Source organism: Triplophysa rosa, linkage group LG7 (assembly GCF_024868665.1).
Source record: "Triplophysa rosa linkage group LG7, Trosa_1v2, whole genome shotgun sequence".
In the NCBI taxonomy this organism is placed as follows: domain Eukaryota; kingdom Metazoa; phylum Chordata; class Actinopteri; order Cypriniformes; family Nemacheilidae; genus Triplophysa; species Triplophysa rosa.
The window spans coordinates 7,944,349-7,962,837 of record NC_079896.1 but is presented as its reverse complement, the minus strand read 5'-3'; the positions used below and the strand labels follow the sequence as shown (position 1 = coordinate 7,962,837).

Here is an 18,489-nt window from a genome sequence, read left to right as displayed (position 1 = left end):
GCATGTGTCTATTTTGGCTAGCTTCAACCAGGTTATGAATCTGTGCCAAAATTCTGAGTTTACTAAATGAACAGCCTTTTATTTAACAACATATTGTGAAGCACTGCCTCCTTAAAAAAACTGTTGAGCCAATTTATTGTGCTATTCTGACTATATAAATATTACATGCTTAGTTGTATTTTACTATTTTAATGAACAATAGCACTGCATTTTTTTCTCTGCAGAACCAATGCTTTTCTATTATTTATAGCAATACAACAGTGTTTTATTTGCTTTTCTGCAATGTTTTTTTTACATTACTACAAACGGAGGCTGTAAGCTAATTGACCAGCCAATAGTGGCATACTGTAGCTCCCGACAGTTCCCGAATACAATGAACATTAAGAATAAGTGAGAGTAGAAATGCTTGCTTTACATTTTGCTTAAGATTTAGATCTCCAAAGTGCTGTTCCCTCTCATATCTCACAAGTGCTTTTGCCCGGATTTCCCCGCCATTAATCTAGACTGAGGATCTTCCTCAATTAAGTTTTTCATCAGTACAATGGCCGAGGACGAGAGCCAAGAAATTTATCTTATAGAAAGATAAACCTGCTACCCTGATCTGTTTGTTGTCCCGATAAACAGTCATACTCTAAAATAATCAAAATAATGGTATAAAATGAATAATGAATATGATGTTCTATATTCAAAATGAGAATTCATAATAGTGGGATTCAACAGGGTCTTCCAGTAAACAAAAGATTTCATCATTGTCACAATATTAAGAAAGAAGCACAGAGGAACATGACTGTTCTAGATATCACAGTGGCAACTTTAAACACGTGAAAAACTAAATCAAGGAAGGGGGTTTTCATAAAAATTCATTTTTATATATTTACGTAAATAAAGTATAAAAGTATACTGTCTTTTTGCTGATATGATTGCTTCCACGTTTGCCTCCTTTTTAAGTCACTTTAGATAAAGGCGTCTGCTAAATGACCAAATGTAAAATGTAAATGTAAATATGCTTTACACATTCTTAAAGTCCCTGTGAAACCGGAAGTTGCAATCGTTTTTACTTCCGTATTCTGACATATTTCCGAGTGAAAAGAAATTTCAAAGGAAAAAATTAGTGGGCGTGGCTTGCGTTTTTCATCGCAAATTGATTGGATGTGCAAAAACAGTTGTTGAATTGATTTTGAAATGAAGCTGGCAGCAGACTGACAGTTGAAGGGGAGGATTTAAGAGATTGAGATGGATAGTCATTTTAGGGCGAAAGTGCATTTTCAGATTTTAATTGAAGATTATGAGGGTACATGAATTTTAAAAAGAAAATGACCCACATTGATAAGCTATTTACTATAAACGCTGCAATATTTCATGAAAAAAATAAGAATTGACATTTTTAATTTCACTGGGACTTTAAACAGACTTTAAAAAACTGTCATAGTGAAGAAAAAAGTCACTTTGTGTTTTACTGAGTATACAAAATGATACAGGTTTCCAACAGCTTGATGGATGACGAAAAAGACAATGTTTATTTTTAGGTGAAATATTTCCTTAAACATCGGTTTGAAAAACGTCTGCCTCTGCGCTAACGGCAAAAAGAATTTTCTCTCAGAGCATACAAGGGTGAGATCTGTGACTCAACAAAAATATCAGGAGCAAAGTCACGCAAGGATTTAGGAGAATGTGTGTCAAAAACTGCAGCGCATGACTTAATTTCTCCCTAACACCTCACGTCTTCTCACCAAAGCCAACAGAGAGAAGGTGCTAATGAGAACACCTGGCTGAATGGCTGAGAGGGAGAAGTGTTCCCCAAACATTCATTAGGCCTCGCACAAGCTCGCTTTCATCCATATGAGCCGACTCCTCTTGAATTATGTATCGCTTCTATAATCAATAGAAAAACTCACCAGTAGGCCTACAGAAATCTATCGCAGTGGTTTCAATTCAGAGCAAAAGTGCGCTGCCTCTAAAAAATAAAAGTAATCGCTTCTTACCCCAGAAGTGCTTTGTAGGAGCAACACTAGCCGTTTTGTTTCGACCCTTCTGTTGTTTCTCACATATGGCAGATAATATAAAACTACCATAATGATGAAACTTTCAAGTGCCATGCTGAAGTCTAGTACAAAACCACTCTCCTTGAAACACAGACAGATTTGTGTTCTTTGGGTATCGTTCTGTTCCCTCTATAATAGAAATACCACGTAAGAGCAGTTCCAAAAAAATGAGTAATTTTTCCAGAATAATCATTCCATCTGTTGCGTTCAGCAGAGTCCCTCTGCAAAACCCAATAGTCTACAGCTTCCCAAATCGAAATGTTGGACAATTGTGTCCAGCTGTTACCAATCTGTATTGCAGGCCAAGGGCAGAAGTTAAATGACGGCATTATTTGTCTCACATCCAGACTGCAATAAAGCTCAGCGAACCCATAAGTTCGCTCAACCCTTCGATAGACCTCTATGACCATGGGAAATTATAGAGCCATTTGGATTGTCATGACAGTAGACAGTAGTAATAGACCAAAAGATTTGCTCTACCACAGCCATAAACAGAAAGACTTTTTCTGACCTTGGTCAAATTCTTTTTTTAACATGCAAACCGTTGCGACTTCATATAGAACAAAGAACACATGCAGACAGTACCAGCGTTATATATTCTGCAGTTTTTCACACTTACCAACGTAGAAATGGGATGACCGTTTGTAGATTGTATTGCCCACTCTCTGTAGAGATTCCCAGAGCAGGCAGGGCTTCTGTGGATTATCACTGGTGGGTAAAGACAGCCACCCAGTTTATTTGTGTGCAAACACTCATGTTTTGCTCATCTTCAACCTCCTGTCCAAATCCTGCCAGCCGCTAGACTCTGATGGCATATCCTGTTATATCGCCCATGCTACAGTCTCAGTCCTGACGCACTGACCAAAAAAGGATACCTCTCGCTTCCAGATGCACCTGCAAAATAGTGAAAACACATTGTTGTTATTTTAGCCTAACATCAAAAAAAAATGAAGCAGGTATGATGGTTGCTGTGGCTTTTAGACTGGTAGAGAGCTTGGTGGCAGCAATGCCAAATTCATGGATTTTAAAGGTCCAGTGTATGAAATTTAGCGGCATCTAGCTGTAGGTTTGCGAAATGCAGCCAACAGCTAACTTCACCCCTCCGTTTCGAAGCACTGCGGTGGCTGACACAGGACTAAGATGTCATCACGTTTTCACTTCTTTGCCGAAGGAGATAAATTATTTACGAAACGCCCTCTGTAGAGCAGTTTGTCCGTTTAAGGCTACTGTAGAAACAACATGGCGAATTCCATGCAAGGGGACCCGCGGTGTATGTAAATAGAAACAGCTCAGGTAATTCTAAGGCTTCATGATGTAGGGTCTTTATACACCTTTGAAGACATAGTTATGTATATTATCTTGCATTTCTGTCAATAGATCCTCCAAAAAATTACACACTGGACCTTAATACAAGGAAATATAAATGATAATATGCAAAAAATTGGATACAGTAAAGGTTGCTTTGGTTGTCTAATTAGCTTTTTTGCTTTTTCCTCAAAATAAGAGTCATAGCAACATTGCAGATTAACAAACACAGCAAGTAGCAAACACTTCTAAGTAACACATACAACATGACACATAAGCAATATTTTGAAAATTCTTGCACTGCAAAACTCATAAGTTGTAACATTGGGGGCTGGAAAGAAACTTTAGGATTAGAATATGTTTGCTCAAAATACACCAATTAAAAAATTTAAGTCAACAACACGAAACAGCATGTGCAATTTTACTGAGCCTGAGGTGCTGTGCAAACGCATAGTCGGTTTTGATTTCATGTCGACTTGAAAAAGAAATCAGATTTGAGAAAATATGGGTCAGGATCTATCCCTTCCATTTATTTCTGATGTTAGGATAATCACAGTGTTCTTTCCATGCGGTTTCATACTAGTGCAAACATACTTTTGGTGGCAAACAGCTACAGTGTTTTAAGAGAAGCATGAGTACTTTTACTGTACATGTACTATTACACGTACTCACTATTAAAGTAAACAGATTTATGTCTACAGGGCAAAAATGCTCTGAGAGAAACAAGATGATGTAAATTAGATCAGGAAACGGTCGGACATCTAAGTTTTGGAAGGACAGCGATGTTATTCAGTTACTTGTTATTGATATTGTTAATGTTACTATGGTGTTACAAATTAAAAAAATCTTAAATGTTAGTGGCTTTGAATAAAAGTGTCTTCAAATGCATGGCACGTGCTCATATAAACATCACAAAGCCTCTATCGTTTACAGCCGATCAAACCACTGTCCATATTATCTTGAAGTAGAAAACAGAGGGGGTGTCGTGATAAACAGATATACATAGACTCACTGGGTGCCAGAGAACAAACCGAGTTAAAGCTTCATGTTCTTTTTGAAGAACGTCTCATTGTTAATACCAGTCCAAATTTCGAAATTCCAAAAAGCCATTCATAGTCATGTGCCTTGGGTCCCAGCTAAACCAAAAAAACAGGTTGCTTGAGGGATTCTTAATATAAACCACTCAATGCATCTAAACATACCTTCAAAACGAGAGTACATGACTCATAAGCATTCGATGGAGTTGCATTGAATCATTGCCAACAAAGATAAAGGGGATTACGTGAATGATGCCAGCAACACCCTGTCATAGTGGTGCAACTATTTATAAAAGTGCCCTCAAAAACACAAACAAACCACAAAAGCGTGTACTATTCATGTTTGATAACAAAATGTACTGTAGTAGCCTACATTATATTTAGAAGCAAGTAGTACAGTCGAAAAGAAATACAGTGATGTGATCATAAATGCAAAATCACAAATAATCTTGGTGCTGTTTGACCAAATGTCAACTACCTGAGGTCCCGACACGCTCAGCAGAAAATGAAGGCAGTGACCTCATGCTTACGGATTCCCACGACACACAGAAGCATTCTGATGGAATAGGCTTAAGCAAGAGAGAGGGTGGAGTGTAATTAAATCACATCTCCTGAGGGGAGCCCACAGCCAGCGATCAATGGTGGGGAAGAGTATTGCAATTCGCACAGTATGGCAAAGAGCAGCGTTTAAACATGCCAATTGCTCGGTTTAAAGGAATCGAAATGTTTAAGGTCATTGTCCCAGTGAGGCTGAGGAGACGTGGCTGAGCCTCCGTACTCCAAATGATGATCTATAGCTTGACAGGGGTCCTCCAACTGAGGCAGAATAACAAGTGGAATTCAACCTCTGTTTGATCATGAAGAGATGATTCTGCCACTGCAAACCTCACGGAAACGCAGAAGTGATCTTTGGTAAATAAGTTAGACGTGTTTTTTGTAAAAACGTTGTGTAAAATGCTACGACAGTAACCACTAATGAAGAAAAAGTACATCACATTTTCCGCAGAACACATAAGTTATTTTGAAAGTGTTGAAATTGCTCTTTTGCATTCAACAAAATGGAATTCTTAACGTTTGCCTCTCTGCCGCCATTTCTGTTTAGGAGATTCTTAGCACTGATTCTTTGTACTCAAATGTTGGTTTATTATTTATTATTTAACCCCTAAATAAAAACTGTTGCACACAAAATAAGATATTTGAGATATGTCTCAGTGGTTTTGTGTCCATACAATGGAAGTCAATGGGGACCCCATGTTGTTCATGCTGTAACGTCTTAAAAATATCTTCTTTTGTGTTCTGCAGAAGAACGAAAGTCACACACGTTTGGAATGACATGAAGGTGAGCATATAATAATAGTATTTTCATTTTTGTGTGAACTACACCTTTAAAGTGATAGTTCACCCAAAAATGAATTGACTCCATTGTCATTTCAAACCTTTATGACTTTATTTCTTCCGCAGAATACAAGAGAAGATATTTTGAAGAAAGTTGGTAGCCAAACAGCACTGGCCCCCATTCACTTCTATTGTATGGACACAAAACCAATGCGAGTGAATGGGGACCAGTTAACAACATTCTTCAAAATATCTTCTTTTGTGTTATGCAGAAGAAAGAAAGTCATACAGGTTTGAAATGACAAGAGGTTGAGTAAATGATGACAGAATTTGTACTTTTGGGTGAACTAGCACTTTAAGTAATGTTTTCACATTTATTTCACAGGACAGCCATTGGTGCCCTGTCAAACCAAACAGACGCAACTGTCTTTGCCATTATAAGTAAATAAAGAGAAAAGAGGAAGAACACTATGCACAATGTCTTTCTAAAGAAATGTCCCTGTCACAAGCATTTTCAGTGCTGTTTTTGAAACAGGCTAATGACTTCCCGGTGGGTCTTTTGTGCAGCAAGGTTCAATAATGCCATTGTATTTCTGACACAAATTGAAGACAGTGAAAGCATAGTTGCGGAAATCCTTTCAATGCAATTCAAAGTCATTGTTCGCCACCTTGTACTCGACTGAGGATGGCTGAGCTGTCCTCAGGTCAGGCATGGCACAAATAAAACAGATAGATAAATAAATAAACAGAAGGAAGGGAAAATGGAGCAATCGTCCCTAAGGTCTTTTCGTTTCTGGGACGTATTGTCGACATTGTTACACCATGTTGAGGTTGTAGAAATGCAAAATCACATCATAAATGTCTATTATGAAGCGCAGAAGTGCACGCGCAATCATTCTTGCCGTTAATGTTGACAGCCTGAGGCTGAGAGATGAGAATAAGTGAGGTTGCCATGTGAGAAGAGGAAATCACTGTATCACTTCAACAAGACCACCCCCAGACACGAACAAAGCCCATATGGCCTTGAACAGAGGCCCTGCACCTGCCTGTAGCATTTTGGGGTTTTGAGAGTTTTAGATTTAAATGGAACAGCAATTTTGTCTGTTTCAGTCACATATGCAGTAGCGCAGTGGTTCTCAAGCTGTGGTAGACGTACCACTAGTGGTACTTGAAGAGACCCCGGTGGTACGTGAGGTGACACGACAGAAAATTAAAAACTCTATATTCGTTTACATTTGGTGTTTTATTACTTTTTTTATTGATTTTGACAGATATACAAGTGTTGCATCAATTTTTAGAAAAGCAAGATGTCTAGCAAGACAAAACAAGGAGCACAAGTTAACACAACACCGAAAACCCACCCCCCTCCCCAAAAGGCCACCATCAGAATGAAAAGAAATATGTACTTTAAATAATAAATAATAACAATAAAAGTAAATAAATAAACATACACATGTATAAATTAAAATAACAAATGAAAAAAAAAGGTTAAATAAATAGCCCTTTCATACAAATTTAATCAGGAGGTCCAGATGTCACAGTACGATTTTCAATGACTGCCAGTATAGGCCTCCATGTTTGATAAAAGGATCTCAGCGATCCTTTGGAGGAGTATCTAATTTCCTCAAGGTGGACGCATTGCAACACTTCTCGTATCCAATCTTCATGGGATGGGGGAGAGACATGTTTCCATTTCAAGAGAATAGCACGCCTAGCTAACAAAGTGGTGACGGCAATGACGCAGCGTGCTGTAGATGATACAACTGAATCTGGGGAAAGGCCCAACAAAATACATTTCGTGTTTTAAATACAATTTTAAATGTTTAATACGCCTACACGAGTGATAAATACGGAATACATCTCAGCCTATGTGCAATTTTTAAATAATTGTATGAATTATTGTTGTTTATTTAACATTTATCGATGTAACTCAGGCGCGTGACGGGCAGCTCAAACACAGAGCGGGAGCAGACAGGAGCTTGTGAGTCCCTCACTCTCTCTCTTCCGACGAGCTGCGTGCAAATCAAGGTTCTTACGTATTTCTGCACTTGAACCGCTGTTTAAAGCTGGTGTTATTGCTGAAAAGTGGTAATTCAACACGAGACTGCATCTACTCAAGGTTAAATCAATGAAGCGCGTGTTGCCATGTATTTTTGACGCGTCGCTTTGACAAGAGCCGCTGCAGTAAAGTGTAAGTCTCTGTTTGTTATATACAGCTGTTCTCTTGATGTTAAAGTATACGTGTATTTATTTATCTTCGGTGTTGAATATTCTTTCCACATTGTTTGTCTTTAATATAAGTTTGTAGGCTTTCTGCAAGTCCTCACAAAGTTAATAAATCCCCCATAAGAGTCCATGAGAGTTTACAGAAAAGTGTTTTGTGTCAACTATTACTGCTGACTAACTTGAAAACATGGAAAAGACATGTTCTTTCGTTTGAAAACAGCTGGTAAATAAAGTGTTTGTATTATCTTAGATTTGGAGGACGAGGTGTAAAGAGAAAGATTCACAGCTCTACTAATAATTTAAGTGTTTATTTATGTGTTTTTCTATGGCGGTCATTATATGGCACTTGGAACAACTCATTTGATTAAAGGTGGTACTTGATCTGAAATGTTTGAGAACCACTTCAGAGGATATACGTACAGTGTGTATAAAAACTATGGAAAACGTTTATAGGGAAGATGATGTGTATTCCAGATTTGGACAAGCAACTAAACATAAATAAACTAAAATGTTGTGAATGTTCTAATGTCACAGGACTCCTTGAGAAACTAAACAGGCAGCCATGCAGGAGAGTAATATTAGACAAAAGTCTCTCGGTGCTACCCAAAGGGTGTCTAGGAATCCCAGAATGCCTTGCACTGGCCTACTTTGTTATTTCTGGTGCCCCGGCATTTTGTCAGCATGTGGTGAAAAATTGTACTCTGAATTAAGGAAAGACCTGTTTAAACATTCAAGCTGGTTCACTGTCCAGCAATGAAACCAGGTGATGACAAAACAGAAAGCAGTTGTTTTTTGCTGACCCAGTGTTTGTCTTATTGTCATTTATAACAAATACATTTTTATCTGTGTTCCTCCCTTAGGTGCAGGCGCAGAGGACAAAATGAACATCAGCCGGAACGAAGCGCTGTAACTAGAAATCACATCCACCCTGTTGGGATATGACTCAGGTCCTAGGTATTCATTCAGACCCAGCAAACACATTGAGCACGAAAATGCAATACTGTTGTTGTTACTTTATCTACGTTAAAAGAAGTCTTCCGATATTCCCATTTATTCTCTCGCGAGTTGTTGCAAATCTGTATAAATGTCTTTGTTCTGATGAACACAGAGAAAGATATTTGGAAGAATGCTTGTAACCAAACAGTTCTTGGCCACCATTGACTACCATAGTAGGAAAGATTACAATGGTAGTCAAGTGCCCCAGAACTGTTTGCTTTCCTACATTCTTCAAAATATCGTCTTTTGTGTTCAACAGAACAAAGAAATTTACCATTTTTCCTATGGTAGTCAATGATAGAAGACATAAGATCTTAAGTCCATTTGCACTCCATTAAATCTCACATATCTCTTTAATGGCTCAATTCTAGAGAGATAAGGCCAACCGGGATTGACCCTATCACACAGTCTGCCTTAAAACTTTCGCTGTGCCGTTATTCCACAAATATGGACAAAATAAGCGGACTCGTACGATTCTTGTGTGAATCAATGGTGCTGCAGGAGGAAGTGCCTGAGTTTGTACTGCAGTGGGGTTGGTGAAATGAACAGAGAGAATGTTTTATTTGTGACTTCACACAGAGAAGCCTGCCTGAGTGGGCTGACTAGCGCTCATGCTACACAGTGTTGCCATGGAAACTGCAGGCTATGGAGGAGAAAGTGCAAGACAGAGGATATGAATTAAGTTCTGTCATTTTATCATTTACTGTTGACTACAGCGCATGTGTCATGGAAATGGTAACAAGGCACTTAAGCAAGCATAATCTTGTGGTTAAATCGTGTAATATTGGCTATATTTCACAGCCACTGTCAATATCAATTTATACAAACCCACTCTTGCGTTCTTGCGCAAACCCATTAGAGTAAGGACCCCTTTATCAACACCAAAATCAAATTATGGAGGGAAGCAAGTTCCTGATGTTATACTGGATATTGTTTAGTGTTATTAATATTATCGCAAAGGGCATTGTGATTCACACTTAAGGCTAAAAAAACATACTGTGGATGAAAAAACAAACAAAAAAGAGTATGTTTTCCTTCTGTTAAAGAAGGACCTGAGCTTTTTTGTTCTTTGTTCCTTCAATTCAATTAAATGAATGCAAGGAGCTAACATTGGTTGTTTTAATCAACTGACAGCACTGAATTTTTATTTTAAGTCATCATTTCTTATGATGTTGTAGCTTTAAAAAAGGCAATCAAAATCAAAAGTACTCCCCGGAGCCCTTTTAGAAATCCCTGGAGTACACATAACCATCACTGCGGTACAAGCACTGCTTCAAGCGTGTAGATTTTGAGCTTTACACCATCAGCCATTTTCTATTTCTACAGTATATGCTGAAAGATAATGAAATCATCACTGACACACAAAACCCATTTTAAACAAAATACATGGAAATAATATGTACTGTATGAACATAATATATGTCAATATTTCTAAAACCTTCCATCAAGACTGTGCATCTGTGATTCTAATCATCTACAGGATAGATAATTGTGTTACAGTGAATAATTTTTTTCAGTCTAATTTAGATTATATAAAATGTTAAAGCAACATCACATATCTGATGGAAACACTTCAAAATGTAGCCATGGCGCCATCTGCTGCACAGAAACAGACAGATATGACTGCAATGCAATAGGCCTATCCCTGTTGGTAGGAATATAACAAACCAATGCTACTAAATTGAAGCATTAAAGGGATACTTCACCCAAAACCGAAAATTCTGTCATCATTTATTCACCTTCGAGTTGTTCCAAATCTGTATAAATTTCTTTGTTCGGATGAACACAGAGAAAGATATTTGAAAGAATGCTTATAACCAGACAGATTTTGCCCCCCATTGACTCCCATAGTAGGAAAAAATACAATGGTAGTCAAAAGTGGCCCAGAACTGTTTGCTGTCCTACATTCATCAAAATGTCTTCTTTTGTGTTCTACAGAACAAATAAAATGATTCATTACTTTTTCCTACTATGTGAATGTGAATGGGGGACAAAATCTGTCTGGTTATAAGCTTTCTTCCAAATATCTTTCTCTGTGTTCATCAGAACAAAGAAATGTATACAGATTTGGAACAACTCGAAGGTGAGTAAATGATGACAGAATTTTCATTTTCGGGTGAAGTATCGCTTTAGTTTAAATGAGCCAATAATTCACATAGTAAATGCAAGGGTGGGCAAGGGCATTAAAAAGCCCACAAGATTCATAAATGGATGGAGGTGGAGCAGATCTTCATTAATCAACATGGCATACTTGATTCATTTGTACAATTAATTCAGGTCAGCCTCTGTCTCCTATTAAAAGTATAGGGATTTATCATGATTATCAATATCATAAATATGAAAGCAGATATGAATCACAAAATCAAATTTCCTTTCATTTTTTCGTGTCTTTCATTTATTTCACTTAAAATGCATTACCACATTTTTGGATAGGGTAGCATAGTGACTTTCTGTATCAAAGTACTGATGACCGTTACATGATTTCAAAGAACTGAGAAACTGAATATTTATTCCTTGCTAAATAACATGACACGTTTCTATCATGTGATTCAGTGATTTGTTAGATTATCTGTTTAATAGATAGCATGACATTATTTGTATAATGGTCCAGAAAGCTCTGTTTTGTTCTATTTTTGCATTCTTATTTGCCTGCAAAAAAGATGACGTTCAGATCATTATTAAACATTTTAGATGCAGCAGGATTTTTTTATTTGCCTTATAACACAATTAAGAAAAGCAAACATAATTTTTAAATTGAATCTCAATTTTCTGGTTCTTAGTAGTGTTTGTAAAGGCAGGCACTAGCAATTCTAGGTGAATGGGTTTGACATCTTAGAAGCACGTGCACTAATAACACACTATGAATTACTAATACAAATGTCTGCTAAATGTAATTTGAACTATAAAACAATAATGTCAGTAACAGTTCTGACAGTTATGAAGATTAAAGTAAATTAGTACATTTTAATAAATCAAAGGCAAAAGTCAGCATTTATGATATATGATACACATCATTTAGCTGATCTACACTACTCTGAACCCAGCACAAAACAGAGCTTTTCATTAATATCTCAATGATTTTTCCTAGAAAGCAATCGGATTGCAAAAACAAACTGAGACTTCTGCTTCTCAGATTTTCTTCTAAAATACACTAATAATCTAAATAAATATGAGTTTCAAAAGAGATCTCAACGCCTCAAACTGTGCCAAGACACCAAGCTCTGCAATTAAAGATTTCAAGATGTGCTATCCACAGTAAAATATCTGTATAGTTTCAAAATGATTTCTACAAAGCGATTTCTTCTTAGACAAAGTTGATGTTTCAATAAAAATTTTATAAAACACAAAACAAGTCTGCTGACACAAGGACATAAAGTACACAAACATGCTTCATGTTCACCCAAAGGCACCATACTGTTGTATTCATTCATAGGCCTCAGTCCTCTGTGCAAATTCCCAGTCCTCATCATTTAGCTGATCTCATTATCATCTGTAATCCAGCCGACATTAAGCTTTGTGAATATTAATATTACCAGATGGTACTGGCTGATCAAACATTTTGTAGTTGGGGATACACATAATTGGATGAGAAATAAACACACAAATGTATCTCTCTGAACACATGGAGTAAAGAATTGAAATTTCAACCGAATGAAAAAAGATCTCCATGACTGCCAGCAAAAGTGTAAAGATAAGGTGTTAAGGTGAAAAGTACACTGAAAATAATTACATATACTGCTGAGGACGGGCTGGACAGTGTCAGCTTGTGACACCATCTGACCAGAGGGCTAAAGTTACAGGGAACATGCTCCCATTTTTTCAGGGCCAAGCAAACACGGGATGTATCTGCCTTCTAGGGCCATGAAAAAATAACTTCATCATGGTCACAAAAAATACATTCTGGCAGTTGAAACAAGAAAGAATTAAGTATAGGGTTCATTTGGGTAAAACAGGACTGTTTCTAATCCAATAGTTACAATGGTTTATTTATGTTAAAGGGACAGTTCACCCAAAAATGAAAATTCTGTCATGAATTACTCATCCTCAAGTTGTTCCAAACCTGATTCTTTCTTTGTTCTGTTTAACACAAAGAAAGATACACTGCCCGTCCCAAAAAAAGTCACCACCTGGGCAGTGCTATGATCTGGGGTTGCTGCAGTTTGTCAGGTCTAGGTTCAGCAACGTTATGTGCCCAAAGAATGAGGTCAGCTGACAACCTGAATATACTGAATGACCAGGTTATTCCATCAATGGATTTTTTCTTCCCTGATGGCACGGGCATATTCCAAGATGACAATGCCAGGATTCATCGGGCTCAAATTGTGAAAGAGTGGTTCGGGGAGCATGAGACATCATTTTCGCACATGGGTTTGCCACTACAGAGTCCAGACCTTAACGGTTAACCCCATTGAGAATCTTTGGGATGTGCTGGAGAAGACTTTGCGCAGCGGTCTGCTATTTCCATCATCAATATAAGATCTTGGCAAAAAATGAATGCAACTCGGGACGGGAATAAATGATCGAAACGATGCCACGGCGAATGCGTGCCGTAATCAAAGCTAAAGGCGGTCCAACAAAATATTCGAGTGTGTGACTTTTTTTTGGACAGGCAGTGTATTTGGATTTGATTGCGTGTAAGAAGACATTTTTATCCAAATGGTAAGACAAAGCAATAGCGAGATATACAGTTTAATGTGGGGTGATCACCGTGTATTCCAGTCACATTCCCCCTCTTCATACCTCTTCTCTCCTCCCACGGCCAGCCTGGCTACAGTGTTTTAATAAGAAGCTGTGAATTAGAAGATGGTAGGTTGCTTTGCCTTGGTGTAGTCTACTCACGCTTGATGCAAATCCACAACTATAAATGTGTCTGTCAGATGAAAATTCTCTTAAATCATGTTGCATGTACAGTGTGAAATCACGGCCTAATGGCAAAGCATTCAGAATTTCCCCTAAAACAGCTGCAAAACACTACAAAGTGACTGCAAGATTTTCTAAGAGCAACTACAGTGTTAAAGGGATACATTGACCAGAAATTAACATTGTGCCGTCATTTATTCACCCTCATGTCATTCAAAACCTGTATATGACTCTTTCTTCTGTGGAACACAAAATAATATATTTTGAGAAATGTCTCAGTTGTGTCCATAAAATGGAAGTCAAAAGGGTCCAGTGTTGCTTGGTTAACAGCATTCTTCAAAATAACTTATTTTGTGTTTCTCAGAAGATAGAAAGTCATAAAGGTTTGGAATGACATGAGGGTGAGCAAATTACGTCAGAATTTTCATTTTTGGGGTAACTAATAGAAAATACTAGTTTAAGAACATAATGCAAGCCAAAAATCAAAAAGTTTAAAAATAATTGAAAGTACCAGAAAATAAATGTTATAAAATATGATATCAAATAGTGTGTAACTCAAAAATAACCGCATAACCAATGGGTAAAGTTTTAGGGTTACTTGCACAACAACATTTTCGGTCACATCAGAATCAAAAGGAACTTGAAATTACTTGAATCATTTCTTGAAATCTGTGAGGCGTTTGTTGGTGACCACTCAGCTTATTTAAATTAAAGTCACACTTCAATGCCTGCGACCTTCGTGAGACCCAAGGTATTCACCATTGATTTGATACTGGCTCGAAAAAATGACTGTACAGAGACAAAAAACAGGCAATGTAAAACAATAAGAAAACATCAATAGCTTGCTACTATATCATTGTACTTATTAATTTAAAGTCATTTAAAAAATGTTTAAAATATTATTTATGACACGTAAAGGTCCAGTGTGTAATTTTTTGGAGAATCTATTCACAGAAATGCAATATAATATACAGTACATAAATATGTCTTCAGAGGTGTTTAAAGACCTTACATAATGAAGCGTATGTTTTTAATTCCCTTAGAATGAGATATTTAGATATTTCTATCTACATGCACCGCTGGTCCCCTTACATGGAATTCGCCATGTTGTTTCTATAGCCCTAAACGGACAAACTGCTCTACAGTGCGCGTTTCATAAATATGTTATCTCCTTCAGTAAAGAAGCAAAAACGTGACGACATCGTCTTGTGTAAGTAATAAATTCATTTAAATATACATTTTAGAATATTGGTTAAAACTTGTTGAGATTCCCAAATGTTTAAAAACTGGTGTGCGTGTTTACTTCTGAAATTGACATTTCACAGAACGGGGATAAATTAGACAAAAAACTGACGCCGACACTGGACTTCATCTCTCCTTTTAAAAGTCCACGACACTAGTCCCGTTACAGTAAAGCTACACAGCTAATGTCCCTGCTTCAGGTAGGAAAGTGACTGACTGATCGAGTGGATAAGCATGCTGAATAACTTTAACTCGGCTCCTCAGAAATGTCCATTGGCTATCACTCACCCTCCTAACACACAGCAGGGGCCGCTCTCAGCCTGCCATTGCAGTACGGCACAACTGGAAGCCCCCACTCACTGCCTCTCTCTGTTTCTCTCTCCCTCTCCGCAGAGTAAGCTCTTACACTGCAGACGCCCACACAGCATTGAAATGAAACCTCGTCTGTAGGCTGAAATGTTGCAAAACAGAAAATCAGAAATGGACAAACAGAAAGACAATCAGAATCCGAGCAAAAGAATAATTATGTTGCTTGTTCATAACTGTAACATAATGCTACTTACAGTAGGTAGGCCTAAGCAGATATGAGTCTTACGCATACAAACCTAGACTACAAATGATGCAGAACACCTCCATTTTTACCTACAGTGATGATTTTAAAGCATTTGAAACCTGTCTAGGTCTTTCCATGACTTGCACAACACGACAGATGGGAAAGTAACACTTCAACAAAGAACTGTTATGTCCAATGAGAAGAGAGCAGATGCATTGCTTTGCTTCTAGTTGTGAAGTCACACAGTGAGTAAGGGTGTTCCAGATCTGCAATAATAGGCGATAATTATAACAAAGTGCTAAACCTCCAGCATTCTGCTGTGTATTTGAGTGTTTGTGTGTAGGCAGGCCTTTCGCACAAAGATGATGCTGCACCATGGAAACCTGTGTAGATATCTGCAGCTAATTATGCAGCGACCCGCTGACAGATATGAAGAGGAAAAAGCACCATGGAATTAAAGTGCCAGCTCTGGCTGGCTCCATTCTCCACGCCACTATACACAGAGCACCACAGAGATTAGATAGATAGATAGATAGACAGACAGACAGACATTTTTACTATGTTCACATTGTAAAAGGAACAACCCCTTCATTTAGCTCTACATTCATATAGCTACATTATGATTAAAAAAGCTGAGTATTTTCCATGGGACAAGTGTATGTAGGTCGGGGTGACCTAGTTGACAGAAGACCTACTTTAATCTGATTCAATTCAGTACTTCCTCTGTTGCTTCATTCAAACCAGGTCTGTTTATGTATTATCAATCTTCATTTCTAACATGAAACCATCATAATGGACTCACCGAAACTTGCTGAAGCAACCCCTGACATAGACTTGCATGGGCATTGGAATTGATAATTAGTGCAATTTTGGATTGAACTGACTTTCAGCTTTAATAAACATTCAAAAGAGGTTTTCGTGTTTCCCGAAACAGTGTGGGCAAAGACACATTTCCATAATTTATTATTTGTCTTTCTTCTCTTTCTAACACGAAAGGCCCAGATAATACAGCTGACTCTTTTTGGCCAGTTGCCCAGTCGATATGGTTCCAGATGGATTTGTGGAGGAAACCATTCCAAGGGTTTGGTGACCTTGTGTGACGGAACCGAGAGGCTCTTAAAAGCATCAGCTTTGAGTTTTTGAAACCGCATGTATAACCCATCAAGTAGATTATATTGCCAAATCAAAGCACGGTCAAGTGACAAGTACAGTTAACATGGTTTTGATTCGCCATATGTTTCTATCAAGATTTGAAGTTATGATCTGTGGTTTATTGCTATTTTTAAAAGTAGGTGGGCTCACTCTGCCTACTCAGATATTTAACAATATCAATCAAACATGGGCATTTCCAAAATGATCGAAGACGTATAGGTTGTGGTGATATGATGACATAAAACCAGCATGAAATGCATATCATGCACCCACCCCAAAAACAGACTAAAATTGGTCTCATTGAGGCCTCCGTCATGCTTGCACATTAAAAATCAAGACAATGTCAAATACATGAAATATTATTCCATGATTTAAAAACAATTATTAATAGTTATACTATAATTCTAGTCCAAAAGATGTCTTATTTTATTGTGTCAGTGATACGTTGATCACACTTCAACAACAGTTTTTTGGGGGGAGTAATAAATATTATGTAAGCGTCGCCTTAAGAAAATTTACAATGGTTTTATTACAGTAAACATGTAATACCATGTTTTGGCAGACCGTTTGTATTCCAATTTTTTCATTATACCATGGCTAAACTATGGATGAGACCACAGTTCATTTGGTGAATGGTTATATTACAAATAAAACCAAAAAACATACAGTTAAACCATAGTTATTTTTGTGGGCCAGGCATTTAAAGGTACAAATAAACTCGAGCCTTTTAAGCAACAATTCCAACTAAACCAAGCCAACAAGCAAATCCATCTTGACTTTAATGTTAGAAATTACAGGTGAATTTGCGCACAGCCATGTTTATTACTTAGCACGAGACTCTTATGCACCCTTCTGCACTCTTTGGGGACATAAGGATCGATACTCAATCACAGGTGGATTTGAACATTTAGGACGATGATACCCGCAACATGCGCAAAGCACCGCTGCTGACTTTGAGTAGGCGTGTATCATCCAGCTGCGACTCAGTGCAGATGTTGGCTACGAACTGCTGGCACTGTGACACCCGTTCACCGAAGAGCAAAAGGAAACGTGTAAAACATGCACTTAATACGTACGTACCGTATGGGTCAGTTTGCTCATTTTGAAACCGACTGAACAGGTTCGGAAAAGGACGCGTTCCAAAAACGCATTTCGCCTCCCTCTCTTCCAAAATCCAGTGGGAAAAAACAGGATGGCGTTTAAATCAAAAAACGACCAAGAACTCTGTTATTAACCACCGTGCCTCATCGTAGACCGTCTCCATCCCCTCTGCATCATCGGTGCGGTTCGGTAAAATCGCTGCGCGCGTGCATACGCTGGTCTTGGACGGACTCCCACAACGTCAATCAAACAAGTTCACCGGTACAGAAGCCTACGCTTCACTCCCGAGTGCGAGGATTGGCTATGAAGTTGCATTATGTGTTAAATCATAAATTATGCTCTCCACCACATTATTCATGGAATAGCACCTCCTGCTCGCGCATGTGTTTATGGGCCACGTGAGTTTGTGTCCAGCACATCTGTTGAGGTTTTAATTCCGAGACCTGCGCACCTTTGCAACAAGGATTAAGAGGAGACGATGCAGTTTTATGAGGAAACACGTATTACATTCGCTTTAACCATTTTCATATTTTAAGCAATAATGGCTACTGTAAGAGGGTGAGCTATTTAATGCACGATTTAAGTCTTAAGAAAATAAGACGCCACACTTCCTCAACCCAGTTTTATACAGCCTACAGTC

General features: G+C 37.9%; 1 protein-coding gene across 4 annotated transcripts in view; it reads right to left on the bottom strand.

Moving 5' to 3' along the window:
* The window catches only part of lrrc7 (leucine rich repeat containing 7), an 89,597-nt gene that overhangs the window by 66,667 nt on the left and 4,441 nt on the right, over positions 1-18,489 (bottom strand). For 2 of the 4 annotated variants that reach the window (XM_057338526.1, XM_057338525.1), the window contains exons 1-2: positions 17,829-18,197; positions 2,662-2,936 (exon numbers count right to left, since the gene is read on the bottom strand). The gene's annotated coding sequence lies outside the window, so the exon portion shown is untranslated. Of the gene's footprint in view, positions 1-2,661; positions 2,937-15,331; positions 15,495-17,828; positions 18,198-18,489 lie in introns of those variants that run through there. The other 2 variants (XM_057338528.1, XM_057338527.1) reach the window with 2 other exon arrangements.